Here is a 22,019-nt window from a genome sequence, read left to right as displayed (position 1 = left end):
AAAATGAATATTTTAAACAAGCAAAAGGGGACATAAATTATGACACTTTTATGTAATAAAATAATATGTAAGGATTTAATATGACATTTTCAAAAAGATACAATGATATGATTAAGTGCTCATGATAAAATTATGAGTATAAAAGGGTTAAAAATGACATCATAAGCAATGTGAAATCAACTTTGTATGTGTGTATATATATACATACATAAATATACATATAAACAGGAATTTGAATAGAACTCTTCCTGTTGTCTTAGAATTTTGGCTGAAACCCCAAAACTGAAAACAATGGGTTATAAATAACCCGTATTCTAAAGAGAGATGTTAGACCTATTCATGAAGGATTCTAAGAAGAGAGCAGAACTGGTCCAGCAGTTATCAACTCCCACCACCTCTAACCTACTTAAGTGAAGTCTAAAGTTCAAAAGTTGATTAAAGAGCACCTTTAAGAGAGAAAAGTAGTCAACTTTAAAGGGAGTACAATAGCAGTTTCTCTCCCCTCAAGCCCTTCCTTAAATTCTCCAAAAAGAAACACACATAGAGAGGCAGGATGTCCACAAGACTGGGAGACAGGCATCCCTCAGAGGCCCAACCCTGTGGAATGTAGGCCCCATTGTTGCCATAGGACTGAAATAAAGTGAAAGTTCATGACAGAGCTTGATGTGTTTCTCTTGGAATCTGAGGTGACTGGAGCCTGATTTCCAATCAGAAAACAAAGCAGTTAATGGTTTGGAGTCACTTGAGTTAGCAAAGTAAGGTCAAAGGATAGTCATGGGGCATAGCCTGTACTTCAATTATTTAGCAAGGCAAGAAAGCCTGAGATTCCTGAGGGCTGCTTGGTACTGTGGATTGTCCCCACCCAAGAGAGACAGTACAAGGCAGTTGGGGGTTCTGATAAGCTGCTTTTGGTGCAGAGAGGAAGGACATTTTAAGAAGTCAGCCAGAGAGAGGTCTGTATTAGGGAGAAATTAGAACAGAAGTTAAAAATGTGTGTCTATCTGCATATGTGCATGAAAAGGTGTGTGGGTACACACATGCAGTTGCAGAATGGTTCTAAAGAAACAGAATTCCATCCCAATCAGTATCAATATGTGGACACCTTCCAAAATGGAGAATATGGCTAACAACCAGTATTAGTCAAGACAGAACTAAAATAATACTAGACATCTTAGATTTTGTCTCTTTTCCTCTAATCTCCCTTCCTTTGCTTGAATCCTAAGATGCACAGGATGAGAAGAGGAGATCGATGAAGTCATGCTCCCCTTCCTCATTCCAGGTCCTTGTAAACCAAAAATAAAATTCTAAACCCCTCAGCCAAGTGAATGGACACCTCCTCTAGGCCAAGGGCATTCCAAAGTTAACCTGAAAAGCTAGTTCAGGCCATGATGTGAAGGAGGAGTCAGACATGCCTCATTATACCTTCCTCCCTTTGGAATTCAGGCACAGCTGACCCACATTAACACAAATAGAGACCTTAAGACTGACAAAACGGACTCTTTATAGCAATAAGATATCAATATGACAGACGGCAGGCCCTGAAAGAAATCAAAGTATTTTACCTCAAAATATATTTCTTTGACACATTTTGAAATGACCCTGCAAAGCTGTCTCTTGTGGGGAAAAGATCTACATTCTGTAGAGAATCCTCTTCCCTTTGCAGGTCTTTTTCCTGATTCAGGAGAGAATTAACTAAGAGTCTGGCACTTTTTTTAAGTCTGATGAGAAATATTTACAATCTATTCTCTCTGAAGCCTGCTACCTGGAAGCTTCCTCTGCATGATAAAAACTTTGGTCCTCACAGTCCCTTATAATAACCCAGACACAACTTTCTAGTGATTCCCAGTCTTCAGATAACAACTTAACTCTTCAACCAATTGCCAATCAGAAAATCTTTGAATCCACCTATGACCTGGAACCACTCTAACCCCACTCCCCTTCAAAGTGTTCCACTTTTCTAGACCAACCAATGGACATGTAACATGTATTGATTGATGTCTTATGTCTCCCTAAAACCAACCTGTAGTCCAACCACCTTGGGCACATGTTCTCAGGATCTCCTGGGGCTGTGTCATGGGTTATGGTCCTCACATTTGGCTCAGAATAAATCTCTTCAAACATGTTAGAGTTTGACTCCTTTCATAGACATCTTTGAGCCATAATGGGTCAAAATAGGTAGAGTGGATGGGAGAAGCTTTGGTTTGAATGAGAAATTGAAGTTTTGATTTAGACATTAGTGGACTTTTGGGACCTGAAAGGGAACATTACTTTTCAAAAAGGAATCTATAATTATAATAGAGAAGGTACATAAAGGCTTCGAGCTAGCCAAGAATATTCTTTGTATTCTTTTAATTTTATGCATTTAACAAAATGGTTGTGTCTGTGTGTGTCCTGTGTGTGTCTGCATGTGTGTGTTGAGAAATGGGTGGTTAGATGATGAACAGATAGAAAGATAGATAAATGTATATGTGTCTCAATGTATAGATCTCCATGTTCTCAAAAAAAATAATTTGAAAATAATACGTCAAAACTTTTGCAATCGTTATCTCCAAAAGATAGTATTAAGAGATGTAATATTTTCATATGCCTTGAATATTTTTATCTTTTCCTGTATTTTCCATTAACACTATGTATTCATTTTATATACAGTACAAGTAATTATATAAAAACTTCTCATAAGGAGACATTGTACTATTATACTAAATTCCACTAGACTGAAAACTCTATAATGACAAGGGACTATTATTGCCTTATTTACCACTCCTTCCCCAGCACAGTATCTGGTACAGAATAGGCACTCAACAAGTGCATATTGAATTCATTAATGAATTAGCTACATAATTAGGTTCAAACGCCTTCCATAAAAATTAAAGTGGAAGAAGTGTGGGGTTTTTTTCCATGCTACTTAATAGCCATCTCTCTGTGCCCATTAATGAAAAGCAAAGATTATCAAAAAGGGATGGCAAATACATTTTGAGCCCAAATGTGCATTTAACATAGGCCAGGGATATTTGTAATGCTTCCTTACAATCAAACTACTTACACAGGAACACAGAAAATTATTTAAATAGCCACTGTTCTCTATAAGAAGAATGTTTTTTTGCAAGATGTAGAATCTGTCATGAGTATTTGCATCTCAATTTATTTAATATTCTGATTTTATCTTGATATTAGTTGATATGGCTTTCAAAATTTTATTTCACCCAGTTCCAGAAAAGAAGCTTCTATCCATGCTCCATCCCTAAATTTACTTTCACCACTCATGCTGATCAACATATTGTATTACCATGCTCCTTACTGCCCATCATGTTTCCGTTCTTAGAGACTCCCTCGTTGACCTGCTTGAGTGCCCCGTTTGAGAAGGTGCTCTCTTTATGCTAAAGAAGGACTGGATGTAGCAAAAAGGCTTCTGTGCTTAGAGCCAGAAAGTTGCCCTTGAAGTATCAGCAATGAAGGAAGAGCTAATTTTTTTTTTTTATCTCCCTTGTTCTCAGTTTCCTCATCTGATTCTCTGTTTCTTTGTTTCACACTGTCATGTTCGGAGGTTCCGAGTGATACTAGTAAACACACTTCCCCAGGGGTGACCTCTTCCTTTCAGTTTGATTTGAACCAAAGACGAGTCTTAGAGCACATCTGATGCTCAGGTGGTTTATTCTTTTTTTTTTGAGATGGAGTCTCACTCTCATCACCCAGGCTGCAGTGCAATGGCGCGATCTCGGCTCATAGCATCAAGTGGTTTATTCTTGGTAGCACACTTAAAAGATGGATAGCAGGAGCTGGCCGGTGGCATGAGCCAGGGACAGCCAGGTACCATCATGGGGTCAGATGATGGACTGACCTGGAGAGTCTCCCTCCAGTGACAGTTCTCATGGTTTGGGGGATCCTTTTCCCTACCCTATACCTGTATTCAGTGCAAGTCAGTTACCAGGTGTTTCTTTCATAAAGGGAGATTAGACCATTCTTGTAAGGGTAAGCATTGTTTTAAGGTTTATAAAAGTTACATCTGTGCTGAGGTGGCCTTGTCTCCTGGAAATTCCCATGCCAGGGTTAGAAACCCCCAAGTGAGATTGCATGACATTGCTAAGTGACATGTAGTATAGGCTCTTCAAGATGCTTAGTGGGCCTTATGGCTATCATTGATCTTACAGCCATGATATGTCTCTGAGAGTGTACTATACACACACTCCTCACCTGAAATCCCACATTTAATAAAATTACTAGACATGTGTTTCTGCTTGCTAAGCTTTCACTTTCTTCTATTTTGTTGAGGCTTTTCCTTAATCGACTTCCTTCTAACAGCATTTTACAGTAAGTCAATGCTCTGCAGTCCCAGCACTTTGGGAAGCCAAGGCAGGTGGATCACTTGAGCCGAGGAATTCGAAACCTGCCTGGGCAACACGGCAAAACCTTGTCTCCACAAAAAAATAGAAAAATTAGTTGGTTGTGGTGGCTTGCACCTGTGGTCCCAGCTACTGGGGAGGCTGAGGTGGGAGGATCACTTGAGCCCGGGAGGTTGAGTCTGTAATGAGCATCGTACACTCTAGCCTGGGCAACAGAGTGAGATCCTGTCTCAAAAAAAAAAAAAAAAGTCAGTGCTGCCTCTCTGGCTTCAATTTTCACAGATGCTGAAATTTCAAAATGTTGAAAATTTAGGTCTTCCTGAGTCAACATTATGGTCTCATTTTGCATTCCACACACTAGTCTATCTCCCCAAGAGCTATTAGATCCACTGCACACTGGCAGAGCTCTTGTCACAAAAGGGAAAATTGGTTTAGGCTTCATAAGTGGAATCAACATGAAGTTGAATCCAGCAGTAAATAGTGAAAATATAATTCATGCACATATTTCATCTGTTTGTTCTCTCCAATCATAAAAAAAGAAACGTTTTGCCTTCACCTAACATCAAATGACCTATCACAGCTTCCCTCAGGGTATATCACAGTACCTTTTTTTAAAGTCCTTTACCTCTTTTTCCATGTAACTTGGAAAGGTCTCAACAGCTTCACTGGGTATTACTATTCTCCAATTTAAGTTGCATTTTCTTTCAAGTGAAAACCTTGACTTTCTGGGACATTAGTTAATGGTGTCAAAAAACAAGAGCCACCATTCCTATTCACATGACAAACACCTGCTTCCACCAATTAGTAAAAACACAATGGGAATTCCAATAGCAACAATTCCTTGAACAGAACTTACTGGAGCTTCTTATTCCTAACCTAATGAAAACAGCCCGTAAGTGAAGGGAATTTGTTCCTTCTGGTGGATTTTTGGAGCTAGCAGAATATGAAACATTCAAGGAAAAGCTCCTGTACTAATCTTCTGTAAACCAAAAATAAAATCCTAAGTCCCCCACAACCAACTGAATGGACCTGCTGTGGGCCAAAGGAAACCTGAAAAACTAAATTCCCAGCCTTGACAGGAAGGGTGGTCAGATACACCCTGATATACTCCCTCCCTTTTGGAATTTAAGCACAACTGACCACCATTAACATTAAAATAGAGGGTCTAAGACTGACAAAAAAGACTCTTTGGCAATAAGATACCAAATTTCAACCTGTCTCTGGTATAGCATCACATGACAGATGGCAGATGCTGAAGGAAATAAAAATATTTTACTCCAAAATATATTTCTTTGACACATTTTGAAATGGCCATGCAAAGCCATCTTTTGTGGGGGAAATGGTGCATCTGTAGAGAATCTTCATTAACGAAGGTAATCCTTTCCTGGATCTAAGAAAGATTAACTAAGACTTTGGCATCTTTTAAGGTCAGAAAAAAAGACCTTTACCATCCATTTTTTCTGAAGCCTGCTATCTGGAGGCTTCATCTACGTAACGAGAACCATGGCTTCCAAAATCTCCCTTATCTTAATTCAAGCATTTCTTTCTACTGACTAGGTCTTTAGACAAAGCTCAACTCTTTCAACCAGTGGCCAATCAAAAACATCTTTGAATTCACCTGTGACCAGTAAGACACCCCCCCACCCCCCCACAACACTCCCTTTGAAGATGTCCCGTCTTTCTGGGCTGAACCAATGTATACCTTACACGTATTGATTTAGGTCTTTCCCTGTAATTTCTGTCTCCCTAAAATGTATAAAACCAAACTGTAACCTGACCACCTTGGGCACACTTTCTCAGGACCTCCTGAGACTGTCCCACAGGCCACAGTCACTCGTATTGGCTCAGAATAAACCTCTCTAAATATTTCACAGCCTTTTATTTCTTTCTGTCAACACTTTTTTTTTTCTTTTTTTTTTTTTTTTTTGAGATGTAGTCTTGCTCTGTCGCCCAGGCTGGAGTGCAGTGGCGTGATCTCAGCTCACTGCAAGCTCTGTCTCCGGGGTTCACGCCATTCTCCTGCCTCAGCCTCCCAAGTAGCTGGGACTACAGGCACCCACCACCACACCCGGCTAATTTTTTGTATTTTTAGTAGAGACAGGGTTTCACCATGTTAGCCAGGATGGTCTCCATCTCCTGACCTCATGATCCGCCTGCCTCGGCCTCCCAAAGTGCTGCGATTACAGGCATGAGCCACTGTGCCCAGCCTCTGTCAACACTGTTGAACCTCTTTTTTCTCCTCTAATTTTCAAGAACTTTAAGATTCTCTTAAAACAAATAAACAGAAATGCTCTAACATCTTACCCTAGGTCTTCACTTTCTGAAAGAATTGTATTTACACTTAAGTGAATAGCTTTGTTAGAACTGTATATCTACTATGAGTGAAACCACTGTCTGCATATCATGCATACATATTTATTATACTAAAAATAGCTAACATTTTATGCTACTTTTATTCCTGCAAAACTATTTGATATGTATATTTAATTCCTAATAATCAATCAAGCTTTCCTTAAAATGGCTACATTGAATGCTATATGAATTATTCATGAACAAATAGAATATTTTGTGCAGGAACACCCCTAAACTAGAGAGAATGTCAGTACTGAATCTTTGTGATTGTTTCAAAAATTGTACAGGCTATAGGTTTTTTTAAAGATGCAAATAATACAGAACTATATAGGTTACAAAGTAAATACCACATTTCACTTTCTGTGTTGCCCTCCTCTCACTCCACCTCTTTCATTGAACCTCCCCAAACAGTAATTAATGGAAATTTTGTTCATGCTTTAGTGTATGTATTTACATACAGAAATATGTATAGATTTTTTATAAATAAAATTATGCTATTCACATTGTTCTGAAGCATTATTTTATTCTCACTTAGTAATATGGTGTATAAATATTTCCTAATTCTTTTTAACTGCAGCAGAATATCTATTATGTAAAGTTTCCATTTGCTGGATGGGGTAGCTCACACCTGTAATACCAGCACTTTGGGAGGCTGAGGTGGAAAGAGCTGAGTTCTTAAGGCTTGGAGTTTGACACTAGCCTGGGCAACATAGTAAGACCCTGTCTCTGTGAAATTTTTAAAAAAATAGCTGGATATAGTGGGGCACATCTGCAGTCCTGGCACCTCAGAAGGCTGAGGCAAGAAGATTCCAGGAGATTGAAGCCATAGTGAGCTATGACTGTGCCACTGTACTCTAGCCTGGTAAACAGAGCGAGACCTTGTCTCTAAAATAAATAAAACTTCCATTTAATCATTTTATTATTGATTTACATTTAGGCAGTCTCAATTACTCCTGATTATAAGTTCTGTCGCACTGAATATCCTAGCGTTACCAAATGCAGGTTCACCTGCTCACCGCTTGACAACCAATTAGCAATTAGCAATTCATAGAAGGAGAATAACTTTATTATGAACGAAACTTAGCAATGGCGAAAATGGTCCAGGCTCTTGACTTCATGGAACCACTTTAAATTTCCAAGCTCAGTGCCAGAATTTTGAAAAGGGGAAGTTTGGGAAAGGGAGGATATGCAGGGGACAAGGCAGTGCTGGTCTATGCTGTGACTTGGTTCGATGACTTGTCTTGCGTTATTGTCCCATCTGGTGAATGGGCTGGCATCACCCTAGGCTCAGCAGGGTTGTAAATTAACTGTAGCCTTGAAGCAATCTCCTGGTGCGGGAGATTTCCACAGGTGCTTGCATTGTTTCAAGATTTAACCTCTGGAACTTTTAAGCAAACGTATAATCAGATATGCTACCAATGTGAGGAGGTGCCTAGTGGTTAAGTGAACACAAAGAAAAAAAAGGAAAAAGGATAAAACTTTAAAAATTGGGCACTTGGTTACACCAGTACGTAAGTCAATACTCATGTGCACAGAAGTTGAAATTTGGTTCAAGAATTAAACTCATTTTAAAAATCTGATAGATTAACCAGAGTCTTAACTAATGTGTATTTCTACAAACAGTATATTCAGAGTTACCATTTCCCCAGTTTCACCAAACCTGTACACTATTAATTTTTTTCACTTTTTTTAAATTATGGGAGAAAACATTTTTATTAATTTTATTTCCCCAGTATTCATAACGGAGTTAAAATCATTTCAGAAGTGCATGCATCAGTGTTTCATATTCTTTGCCCTTCTCTTTATTAGTTTAATTTTATTATTAACATGGAGATGGTTTTGGATATTAGGATAATTCTTTTTTATACACACATACACATATTCATTCTACTTTACCGCTTGTCTTTTAAATTTACCTTTTATCATAACCAGTTTTTTTGTTTGTTTGTCTCACTGAGTTTTTTAGAGTCAAATCCCTCAGGTTTTTTCCTTCTTAGATTGCAGGAGTTCTGCTTTGTTGAGGAAGTCATTCCTCAAGTAAACTGGAATGCCACCTGTATTACATTTTAAAGTTTCATATAATCATGAATATATTTCTAGATTCCATTAGAGTCTCATTGCTCTATTCTTTTTGCATCAATGATATTATATATGTATATTCACATTACATATATAACATATAACTCTGTAATATATATTGCTATTTAATATATATTTACATAATATTTCCATTTCTTATATAAGTAATAGAAACATGTAGCTGGGTGCAGTGGCTTATGCCTGTAATCCCAGCACTTTGCCTGGAATCCCAGCACTTTGGGAGGCCAACGCGGGCAGATCACCTGAGGTCAAGAGTTTGAAACTAGCTTGGTCAACATGGTGAAACCCTGTCTCTACCAAAAATACAAAAAAAATTAGCCGGGCATGGTGGCATGCGCCTATAGTCCCAGCTACTCAACTATTCAGGGGGCCGAGGCAGGAGAATTGCTTGAACTCAGTAGGCGGAGGTTGCAGTGAGCCAAGATGGTGCCACTGCATTCCAGCTTGGGCAACAGAGCGAGACTCTGTCTCCAAAAAAAAAAAAAAAAAAATAGAAACATGTAAATTATTACACATTGTATAATATAAACAATATTATAAAATATATACTTTATATAATTTATATTTTTTAATTCATTGAATTGAGCAAGACTTCTCTCCAATGTAGACTATTACCAGTTATAGTGAATATTCTTGTCTTGTGCTTAGCTATAATATAAATATTTCTAATGTTTTAACATTAAGTATAATCCATACTTACGATCTTTCATAAATACACTATAGTTAAAGGATTTTTTCTTTATTTCTATCTTTCTAGGAAATTGTATTAGGATTAGAGATTTTTCAGTATCTATTGAGTTATCATCCCCTCACCCTTTAAATTTATTAGTAAAATGGGCTGGGTAATTCCAGCACTCTGGAACTCCAAAGTGCTTTGGAATTCCAAAGTGCTGGAATTACATGGCTCACATCTGCAATCCCAGCACTTTGGGAGGTTGAGGTGGGAGGATTGCTTGTTGAGACCAGGAGTTAAAACCAGCCTAAGCAACATAGTGAGACTCCATCTCTACAAAAAAAATTTAAAAAATAGCTAGGTGTGGTGGCACGTGCTTCTAATCCTAGTTACTTGGGAGGCTGATGTGGGAGGACTGCTTGATCCTAGGATGTCAAGGCTGCAGTGAGCCATGATTGTGCCACTGCACTCCAGCCTGGAAGACAGAGCAAAACGCCCCCCGCCCCCACCAAAAAAAAATTAGTAAAATGCATTACCCTGGTAGCTTTTCAAACTCCTGGGCTCAAGTAATCCTCCTACTTCAGTTTCCCAAAGTACTAGGATTACAGATGTGAGCCGCTGTACCCAGCTTTGTGGCTTTCCTAATGTATCAGTCTGTTCTCACACTGCTATGAAGAGCTACCTGAGTAATTCATGAAGACAGGAGGTTTAATTGCCTCACAGTTCTCAGGTTGTATAGGAAACATGGCTGAGAGGCTTCTGGAAACTTACAATCATGGTGGAAGGCAAAGGGAAAGCAAGCATATCTTACCACGGCAGAGCAGAAGAGAGAGAGATAAGGGGGAAGTGCCACAGACTTTTAAACAATCAAATCTGGTGAGAACTCACCCACTATCAGGAGAACAGCAAGGGGGAAGGTGGAAATCTGCTCCTATGACCCAATTGCCTCCCACCAGGCCCGTCCTTCAACACTGAAGTTCATAATTCAACATGAGATTTGGGTGGGGACACAGAGCCAAACCATTATCACTTAATATTGAACCACACTTGCAAACCTAAAAGAAAACTCACTTGGTCATGATGTATGATGACTTATATACTGCCATTTCAATTTGCTATTATTTTATTCAAGACTTTGGTACCTGTCTGTAAGTGAAAATTGCCTTTAGTTATCATTTGCAGGCTATCTTCTTTTGAAAGCAACAGCAACATTTTGCCATCCTATAGAATGAGTTGAAGAGTGAATCAGTTCTAAGTCTCAGAATAGCTATATTACATGGTAATTATCTGTTTCTGAAAGATTTGGTAAAATCTTTATATTTCCCCTCTTATTTTTATAAAATTAATCAAAGTTGCTGAAATGATAATCATATTAATATCTCAATGGTGTAACAAAAAAATTAACATTGTAGAAATGCCTCTGGTCAGTTTATTTTGTTTTAGTGGGAAAATTCATATGCATGAATATAAATCACAAATACCTAGTCATGTTATGTTTTTAAAAATGTCTCATGGTTCCTGAGCCATTCACTGCATTATGACATGAAATTCAACCAAGACTGAGAATACTTGCTCTGTGGTTTAATCTACTCCACAGAATTATCAATAATATTACAGAAAAGGCATTTAATGTGGAGATATTGAAAAGATAATTTTAAAATTACAGAATAATGGTACTCAAAGTATATACTGAAAACTGTAACATTACTATACATTTCATTTAAATGTATAAAACATATTATAAAATTAGCTTACACTATTTACTATGCAATCCTACCTGTCTAAGGATTGATAAAATCTCTAAATTAATGTGGCTAAATGTTATATCATGGACCCTAGACATTTATAAACAAACTTCCTGGCTACATAATTTCTGCGATTTACTGTTTACTCCCTAGATTTGTTAGAATAATGTTCAGATGTGACTATCAGAAACCCAAAATAACAGTGGCTTAAACAAGCTAGAAGTTTGTCTTTCAGGCACAATTTTAGAGGTAAACAATCCAGGAAGACAGTAGAGCAGCCCTGTTTCACAAAGCCCTTAGGGACCCAGGCTCCTTCCAACTTTCTGCTCTGGCATCCTATGGATTCTGTCCTCACTCATGGTCTGAGATGGAATTGCAGCCTTACATATATGCTGTGCCAGTTAGAGGAAAAGGGAAACAAGCATTCATGGGTACCTACAAACTGACTCACATTGAAGGATCCTGGAAGCTGTCACAGGATAATTCCACTTATATTCCATTGACCAGAATACAGCCACATTTAATACTTCACTACAAAGGAAGCTGGCCAGTATATTTTTATTTTTCTAGGAAGCTGGATATCCAGCTAAAAACCCTATCGTAATGGAAGAAAAATAGAACAGATTTTGGAAGAAAACTAGCCATCTCTGCCACTACCATCTCACAAACACTCACAAGTAACACTCACATTTCCTAATCTCCTACCTTTCATGAATGTAATCCCCTAGTGACAAATGGCATCTAGGAGTAGAGATAGATCAGCACTGATATAGAGAACAACTTAAAGAGCATGACTTACTGCGAGTGGGTCACTGGTGCTATTCTGATAAACAAAAAGCAGAATACTCCTTGAAGAAATAGTAACCCATTTTTTTCAATCAGCCAACATATGCTGGGCAACGGTGATGTTAACAGCACTGTTTAGGTGCCATGCAGGTCATAACAAACTTGTTTTGGGCATTTTACAATGCAATTGGAATGATGGCATATACACATAAAATGTCATACAATCCAATAACTATTAATAACAAAGCAAGAGATGTGACAAGTCTGCATATGATTAAGTGATTCACTACTAGTATAGAAAGAAATGGAGATTTCTATTTCAGACATTATGGTGGCTGGGAATTTGGAGGGACGAATTAACCTTTTGAAAACAACTAAAATACTGGGTTAAATATAAAATGTCATGTTAAAAATACGTATGATATGAAAAAATAGTAAAGTATTATCAATCAAAAACTAAGTGGAAGAGAGAATCTAAATAGTGAACAAAGGACTAAAGCTGCTTTTGTCATAGACACAGTTTCTGAACCAATAAACTTGATTTCCATTTTCACAGCCTCATGGACTCAGGTGGATTAAAAACAAAGCAGAGTTAACCCAGGTTAGGAAGCCTATAAGAGACAATTCCCAACCAATAATTTGAGACCCCAAGTGGCTACACACTCAGTGAAAGTGAATCAGAAGTAAGCTCTTCCCACCTTCTATTTTCCCTACCTATAGGGGGCTCCAAGGAAACATGTCTTGATACCAGTGATACCAAAGAGAGCAAAAGGGATAAATCTTCCCTGAAAGGTTATAATCATAAGCCAAACTTGGTATAGATTTATAGCTCTAATTCATATCACCTGTGTGGTCCAAAAGACCTTAAACTGCAAATTTAGTTTACAATGATCCTAGGCACAGCTCCCTCGGATATTTGAGAGAAACAAAAGTCATCTCTGGACTTTATCTTTATTTTCATTTTTATCCCAAGGACTCAAAGTATTCCTACAAATAATTTCCCAAGAAAAATGAGCAACTCAGAATTAAAACTATGTACCCACTGAAACAAGTCACCATGAGAAGAAAAAAAGCCAAAACAGATTGAGACTTAAGATATTAGAATCATTAGGTATATATTATAAAATGCTTATTAAAGAGGAGAATTAATATACCTATGAGGAGTTATAAAAAGTAACCCAGCAAATCTGAGAAAGGATAAAGCAGATATTCTAGAATTTTAAAAAATATTTTTGTTTACATTTTAAAACTCAGTTGATGTGTTCATGAGCAGATTAAACACAGCTGAGCAGAAAATTAAGCAGCGTAAAATAAATTAGAAGAAACTGATTCAGCTGGTCATTTGGGGTGACAAACGTTTCATCTTAGAACGATGGCCCAATTTGTCCCTAACTTTGTAGTGAAGGCCTCAACACTGGTGAATGCTGCTATGACTTACTTGAAGGCTTGATTGGCCACATTTTGGTATGACACCAAGGTTGAGCTGGTTCCTCCACCCCCTGCTAATATACCTAGAACTATTCAGCGCCTTAAAAAATAGTAGTGCTCAAATTGTTAGTTTCAAACAGCTCACAGTTAAGGAAGCTGTGCTGAATGGTTTGGTGGCCCCTGAGGTGTGGATGTGCTTTTATATTGGAGAGATCAGAGGCAAGTGCGGCATCATTGGCTATAATGTTTAAAGACCAAACTTTAACATTTAATTATATTTGATTTATTATTTGAGTGTTCTTGAACTATGTGTGATCAGATTGCTATCTCAATAAAATGTGTCAAAATAAAAACTTCCTTATGCAACATAAAGAAACAAGTAAATGGGGGTTGGGGGGTAGACAAAGGAAAGTTAAGAGAAATTAAGGATAGAATTAGAGTTAGCACATATAATAAATTTTTTATCAGAGTCCCAGAAGGAGAAGTAAGAGAGAATGAGGTAGAGGCAATATTTGGGAAGATAATGACGAAAAATATTCTAGAAGTGATAAGAGACATCAATCTTTAGATTAAAGAAGTCTAATACATCCCCACCCAGGAGAAATGGCACATTACAGTAAAGAAGAACAACACCAAAGACAAAGAAAAGATATTAAAGAAGCCAGAGAAAAACAAAAGATTACTTTCAAAAGATCAATAGTTAGACTGATAGCTAACTTCTCAAGAACATTAGGGAAACCAAAAGATAATGGAATAATACTTTTAATGGGCTGAAAAAATGGACTTTCAATCTAGAATTCTATATCCAAAGAAACTATATTTTTTCAAAAGGGGGAAAATGGCATTTTCTTGCAAACAAAAATTAAGAAAGTTTACCAGTAGCAGATCTTTACTAATAAAATTTTAGATTATATTCTTCAGAAAAAATGAAAGTGATCCCAGTGGAATGTCAGAAAAGCAAGAAAAAATAAAACAGCAAAGAAATTAGGAATTATTTGAGTAAACATAAATTAATTTTTACTATATAAAGCCAATAATAATCATAATGCATTATTGGGGGTAAAAATAAGATGTGTAGCAAAATAACATAAATCAAGAGAAGAGTAATGGAATTAAGACATTTTAAGACTTGTATTGCTTGGGAAAGAGGTAAAGGTATCTTTTGACATTAACGTCTGATGTGTTAATTATTCACATTATAATTTCTAAGAAAGTGACTAAAAGAAAGGAAACATAACGTCCAACTTTCAAAGTACTAAAGGGGAATAATGGAATAATCAAAAATACTGCTAAAAAGGCAAGAAAGGAGAAAAAAGACAGAACAATTTGAAACACTAGTAATTTCATCATCTATATGCACTAATAGTTCTATTTAAAAAATAAAAAATTATGATATATTTTTGAAATTCCAACAATTTATTAGTTATAAGAGATACCTCCTTTGCCCACTTTTTGAGACATTTATGCAGCCAACAGACACATGAAAACGTGCTCATCATCACTGGCCATCAGAGAAATGCAAATCAAAACCACAATGAGATACCATCTCATACCAGTTAGAATGGTGATCATTAAAAAGTCAGGAAACAACAGATGCTGGAGAGGATGTGGAGAAAAAGGAATGATTTTACACTGTTGGTGGGACTGTAAACTAGTTCAACAATTGTGGAAGACAGTGTGGCGATTCCTCAAGGATCCAGAACTAGAAATACCATTTGACCCAGCCATCCCATTACTGGGTATATACCCAAAGGATTATAAATCATGCTGCTACAAAGACACATGCACACATATGTTTATTGTGGCACTATCCACAATAGCAAAGACTTGGAACCAACCCAAATGTCCATCAATGATAGACTGGATTAAGAAAATGTGGCACATATACACCATGGAATACTATGCAGCCATTAAAAGGATGATTTCATGTCCTTTGTAGGGACACGGATGAAGCTGGAAACCATCATTCTGAGCAAACTATCTCAAGGACAGAAAACCAAACACCTCATGTTCTCAACAGGGTGGGGAACATCACATACCGGGGGAGGGGGGAATGGGGGAGGGATAGCATTAGGAGACATACCTAGTGTAAATGACGAGTTAATGGGTGCAGCACACCAACATGGCACATGTATACATATGTAACAAACCTGCACAGTGTACACATGTACCCTAGAACTTAAAGTATAAAAAAAAAGAGATACAACATAACAGAAAAGTTAAAAATAACAGCATGTTTTTCATATATTTACCATTATTTGTATGTCTTCTTTTGAGAAATGTCTCTTCAGATCATTTGCCCATTACTTAATCGGATTGTTTGGTTTTTTATTTGTTTTCTTGCTGTTGAGATGTCCAAGTTTCTTGTATGATTCCCTTCTCAGATTAATACTTTACTAATATTTTCTCCCATTCTTTAGGTTGTCTTTCCACTTTGTTGATTGTTTCCTTTGCTATGCAGAAGATTTTTCATTTAATATAACCTCATTTGTTTATTTTTGCATTTGTTTCCTGTGAGCAACAATTTTTGAGGTCTTATTCAGAAAATATTTTCCTAGACCAACATACTAAATCATTTCCCCTATGTTTTCTTCTAGTCGTTTTATAGTTTCAGGTCTTATCTAGGTTTTGGATACATTTTGAATTTATTTTTATATAGAGTGAGAGGTAGGTAAGAGTCTAGTTTCATTCTTCTGCATATGAATGTCCAGCTTTCCTAGAACCAATTATTGAAGAGACCGTCCCCAGTGTAAGTTCTTGTTAGCTTTGTTGAAGATCAGCTAGCTGTAAACATGTAGCTTTGTTTCTGGATTTTCCATTCTGTTTCATTGGTCTCTGTGTCTCTTTTTATATCAGTACCATGCTGTTTCAGTTACTATGGCCTTGTAGTATAATTTGAAGTCAGGTAATGTGGTGCCTACTTTATTCTTATAACTTGATTTTTTTAATTAAAAGAGCTTTTACCACTATTATAGCACTTCCTTGTTAAAGCAAACTCTCAGCTCCTCTCTCTAACCAGGTACACATGGGACATTCTCATTTATACTTTACAGGTGCAGAAGCAGGGTTCAAGCTATCCATGTCAAATATAAAGGATGTCTAGCCTCAGTAGTGACACCAGTGGTCAAGCCTGAGGGTAGAGCACAAGAATTAGGGAACAACTCTAAGGTCTGTGGGGTTTGGACTGGACTTACTGAAGTAAGACCTATAACTAGGCAAATTTCATGAATGTGTAAACATCACTGGGGATTTCTGAAAGTCTGGGAAAATGAACTTAAAAAGATTAGACTTCCGGTTTAAGCAAATATAAATTAGGATTCATCAAGATTTGGCTAAATATGTTAATGAAATAGCATCTGTGTTCACCAGCTGATAGTGCCTTTACCAACTTCCCTAGAATCTATTTGGAGAGACCCCAAATTATACAACTTAAAACTATGCGATGAACATGTAGCTCAGGCTGCTTGAGCAATTAAGGTGAAACATGTTTGATTCCATTTTTTAATTGGGATAAAAGGTTTGTAATAGGAAGCTAATGCATTTTAAGGTTGTTTTCTTAAAACATGTTCCCCTGACATCCTTTCAGTTCCAAGCTGGTGTGATGACGTTTACAGCTGAAAAGCAAAAGCACAGGTTAGGATTAAGCAGGTGGAGATAGTAACATAAAAACTGATAGGAAGGCAAGGAATGGCAGAGGACATTTAAATTAATACGTGGTTCAAAATGCTTAAAACACATGGAAAAGCAGGACTAGAAAGAAATGGAGCTACAAACATAGAAATAATAGCCTAGTGTAGTAGTTTGGTTGGTTGTTGGTTTTTGTTTTCATTTTTTGAGATGGGGTCTCACTCTGTCATCCAGGCTGGAGTGCAATGGCACCATCTCAGCCCACTGCAACCTCTGCAGTTTCCCCTACTATTAACATTTTGCATTATTAACAGTAGTATGGTACATTTGATAAAATTGAAGAGCCAATATTAATACATTACTATTTTTTCTGAGACAGAGTCTCACTCTGTTGCCCAGGCTGGAGTGCAGTGGTGTCATCTCTGCTCACTGTAGCCTCGACCTCTTCAGCTCAAGTGATCCTCCCACCTTAGCCTCCCAAGTAGCTGGGACTACAGATGCACCCCACCACACTGGGCTAATTTTTGTATTTTTTGTAGAGAAAGGGTTTCACCATATGGCCCAGGCTGGTCTCAAACTTCTAAGCTCAAGTGATCCACTCACCTCAGCCTCCCAAAGCGCTGGGATTACAAGCATGAACCACCACGCCTGGCCCATGTAGTAGTTTTTAAACTAGACTTCACTAAGCCATTAGAGTTTTGTCGTGAGAGAACCACTGTGCAAAGTAAGACTGTTCCCCATCCCCACCTCAACCAGACAAGTGGTCTATCTGCATGGAATTGCATTTTAAGAATGCCTGTGCTGCTTTTGAAAAGATTATTTTAAATTTTAAAACCATTTGTAAGAAGTAAATAGGTCTAAATAATTCTTAAATTGCCCCCAGTGATTCACTGTGGAACCTAAATAAAATTGCACAGAACTCTTAACAACCATTTCTTTTTCTGTTCTAAAAAATGTAATGTAATCACGCATGACCATGATCTCAGAAAAAATATTGTGTCTCTCAGTATGTGCTAGAACCCCTGCAAGTACTTTACATGAATGATTACAACAAATATTCACAATACTATTTGGATACCAATATCATCTTTACATTTTACTTATAGATAATGAAACTTAGGCTTAGTGAGTTTTCCAGATTACCCTAGGTGAAAAGATAATAATTGTCAGAGTCAGAAGTAGAGTCCAACTTCTCTCCCTTCAAATTTCAGGCTCTTAGCAAAGTGACAATACTTGAAAGCAGTAAGCAGTTGGTTTATAACATCTAAAGCATCTGAGCTACAAAATAATCTATGATCCATCCTGTCATTTATACCAGATCATGAATATAAATCTCGCTGAAAGAACAGCAAGATTATGGGGTGAAAAAAATATGTTTTTGAGGAAAAAATACAACATACAAATCTTCATTGAAATTCTAGACTGCTTACTAGTTTGTTTGTTTTAAGGTTACTATGTCATTGTGTATTTAGCCACATTCTTCAATTTCCTTTTTACATTTCCAAACACTCAAAGAAACTAATAACATGAAAAAATGGTCAAAAGTATGGAAATGAACAAATGAAAACTCAGCTGGAAATGTGAATGCTGTTGTATTGTCTTCAGGGAGAAAAAGGAGGGGCTTCCAAAATGCTAATATTAGTATAGCTTTCTGATTCATCCCTTTATCCCCCATAGCACCTGGTATATTGCTTTGCATATGTACATAATCAATATTCAAATGAATGGATGGATGTATATGAAGGTTAGGGTTCCAAAATGCTGTATTTCAATTCTCTCCCTCAAATCTAACACCATACATTCACTATGTTTTTGAAACTTGATCCCATTGAAATAAAAAACAGAATTTGGGCCTATTAAGGGCATAAACTGTTTAATATTTTGAGGTTTCCTATAACACATACTGCATCTTTATGTGAACATGTTTGTATAAGTCACCATGTAATTTGCTTATAAGGCTGTTCTACTGTATGTAATAAGCTATCCCAGAACTTGGTGGCTTAAAACAACAATTTATTATTATCTCTATGATTGGCGTTTCTTATGTGGTTTCAGTCCAATAGCCACAGGCAGCCTTGACTGAGCTGGTCATCCAAGGCTGGCAGTAGATAATGGTGGCCAACCGGGGCTCAGCTGGGGCTGCCAGCAGGGGCTCCTACACATGGTTTCTTCATGTGTGTGGATTTCTCACAGCTCAGCAGATGGATTCTGAGAGGAAACATCCCAAAAGATCAACAAAGAAGCTATGAAACTTCTTATAACCTAGCCTTGGAGGCTCCAGAGCATCATTTCTGCCCCATTTTATTAGTCACACTAGTCACCAAGGCAAGCCTAGATTCAAGGAGATGGAAATAAGACTCCATCTCTTGGTGGGAAGAGCAGCAGACATGTACAGGGAAGAGAGGGATTGAGGTGACCGTCACTGGAGACTATCCACCACAAATGCCTGCTACTTATAAATGTTTAATAGATTACAATTTGAACTGCCACATCTGAGGGTTGTGTTGTATTTAAACTCATCAAGAAGTCTTCCTGGCACAATTATGAACTGGGTATTTGCATGGTAAAAAATATACATTTTGGTTGTACACAATATTTTCAGGGGGAAAAATACAATGTTCAAAACCAACTCCACTCACTGAAATAATTTGTCAAACTAGAGAGTAGTTTCAATGGTTAATAAAATTTCAAATGAGTGTACTTTGATTACATCTGAGAAAACATGTTAAACAATACCATCATTATCTCCTAGTACTACATCCCATTTCTTCAGATTGACAATCTTATATATTAAAAATGTAACACATAGTCATACTATTTCTCACGGATCTTCATGGAAAACAGTAAAGAATAATTTGCTTTGTCCTGCTAATATACTCACTAACTAACATTAAGGAGGAAAAGGCTGACACTTTTCTACAATTTGTCATAATCGATTTGCTTTGCACATTAATTTAAACTTCATGAAACCCAAAATAGGTAGATACGATTAGCTCTGTTTTGCAAATAAAGAAACTGCAGTTCTTAAAGGTTTAGAAACTTGCCCAAGTTTAGAAATCTTTAGGCTTTAGAAACTTACCCAAATGGAAGAAATAATGGTAGGTTCCTAATTTTTTTCCTTACACTTCCTTGTCTCATGAGGCAAAATGCTTGTGTCATACATATATGTACAGATGGTTCCCAAACTTATGGTGGTTCAACTTAACCATTTTTCAACATTAAAAGGGCTGTGAAAGTTATAGGCATTCCGTAGAAATCATACTTCGAGTAACCATACAACCTGCTGATTTTCACATGCAGTATAATATTCAATAAATTATGTGAGCCATCCAACACATTATTATAAAATAATAAATTATTGTGTTAAATGATTTTGCCTAACTGTATGCTAATGTAAGTGTTCTGACTATATATTTAAGGTAGGTTATGCTAAGCTATGATGTGCAGTAGGCTAGGCATATTTAATGCATTTTTGCCATATGATATTTTCAATTTACAATGAGTTTATTGGGATGTAACTTCATTATGTCAAGGATAATCTGTGCGTGTGTGTGTGTCTATACATATATGTGTATATATATGTATATATGTATAGACACCCACATACTTTTCCTCTCTCTCTCCATAAAGTATCTACGTATTATACATATAATACAAACTATATGTACACACACACACTTTCCATAAAGAAGGAGGTAGTACAGCAGGAATATTTGCCAATATAAAGAAGAAAAAATTTCTTGAAAAGGAAAATGTATTCTAGTCACACTCCACTGGCTCATCTGATATATGAAAAATGAAAAAGAAATAACTATATTCATTTAAAAATCCTAGAAGGAATGCCTCACCTTCAGTTATTTGGGGAATGGGAGTGATTCACATAGGTGAGGAAGGACATGAAACAAATTTCTTTATAAGAACATATTAGATGCTGTGGTCAATCTATACTCCTATCAAATATACTGAAAGAACAATACAAGTAACGCCATATTATATTATTTGCCTTATGTTAATCATGAGGCAAACTAAGTCTTGCTCTAAACTGGTCAAATAAATAACTCAGTAGGAGAATCTGATATAAGATTTGCACAATTTCTTTAATTGAGCAAAGTTTGGAGCAATACTCTCACCTTTCCAGAAAAGAGAAGGATTAGATACATTTCAAGCTTTCAATAAAAGCCTAAAACCAAAGAAGACCAAAACATTGAATCAAAGTCTGAAAGATAGATGTATTGTGTTATTTAAATATTGGCACAGACACACTCTTGAATGTGAAGCATTAAAATTTAAGTTGTTTATCTCTGAAACAGATTTAATTTAATATCATGCAAGGCAAATAGACCTTTACTTATTCTGGTAAAGTAGTGCTGAATCAATTATAGCTACTCCCTATTAAAAAAGAATAAAAAGAAAAGAAAAAATGTAGCGATAATAATTTCTGTGTGTCCAAAGAACAAAGAAGATTTTACATGTTCATGAAATCATTTTTTTTAATTTTGTGATTAATAACCTAAAAATATGCAGTTCTCTTGGGTCTTTGCTGTAACAGACCAATATTCTACATGCTTTAGAATAGGTAATGAAGGCTGACATAGCAACTAAGGTCAAATAATCCTGATCCGTTTTGTACAATCTGTCTCACTAGCAGTGTTGTATTCAGTAAATATGCTTTTTTTTTTAATGGTAGAATTGCTTTTCTCCGTAGCCAATCCATAGTCACAGCTTCAATGCCTGACATAAAATAAAGACTCAATAGATATCTTGGGATTGAATTGAATGTATAATTTTCTGTTCTATATGAGGCCCATATTAAACTATACACAAGGCCTCCTGCTTAATTTCTGGATGCTTTGTGAAGTGTACATACCCATATAATCCATATACTATATCAACATGGGAAATTTACACAAATAATTTGACTATTTTGACTCTAAATCAATTGAATCCCTTAAAACAGTAAAACTGGCT

The 22,019-nt window shown here is 36.7% G+C and overlaps 1 protein-coding gene and 1 pseudogene across 1 annotated transcript in view; one reads left to right on the top strand and one right to left on the bottom strand.

Moving 5' to 3' along the window:
- The window catches only part of LOC117980150 (proline-rich protein 36-like), a 578,765-nt gene that overhangs the window by 307,813 nt on the left and 248,933 nt on the right, over positions 1-22,019 (bottom strand). The window lies entirely within an intron of this gene.
- Positions 13,369-13,675, top strand: LOC100971800 (ATP synthase subunit g, mitochondrial-like; annotated as a pseudogene).

This window comes from Pan paniscus, chromosome 3 (assembly GCF_029289425.2).
Source record: "Pan paniscus chromosome 3, NHGRI_mPanPan1-v2.0_pri, whole genome shotgun sequence".
Lineage (NCBI taxonomy): Eukaryota > Metazoa > Chordata > Mammalia > Primates > Hominidae > Pan > Pan paniscus.
Note: the sequence above shows the minus strand (reverse complement) of the source record. Positions and strands in the feature narration are given on the sequence as shown.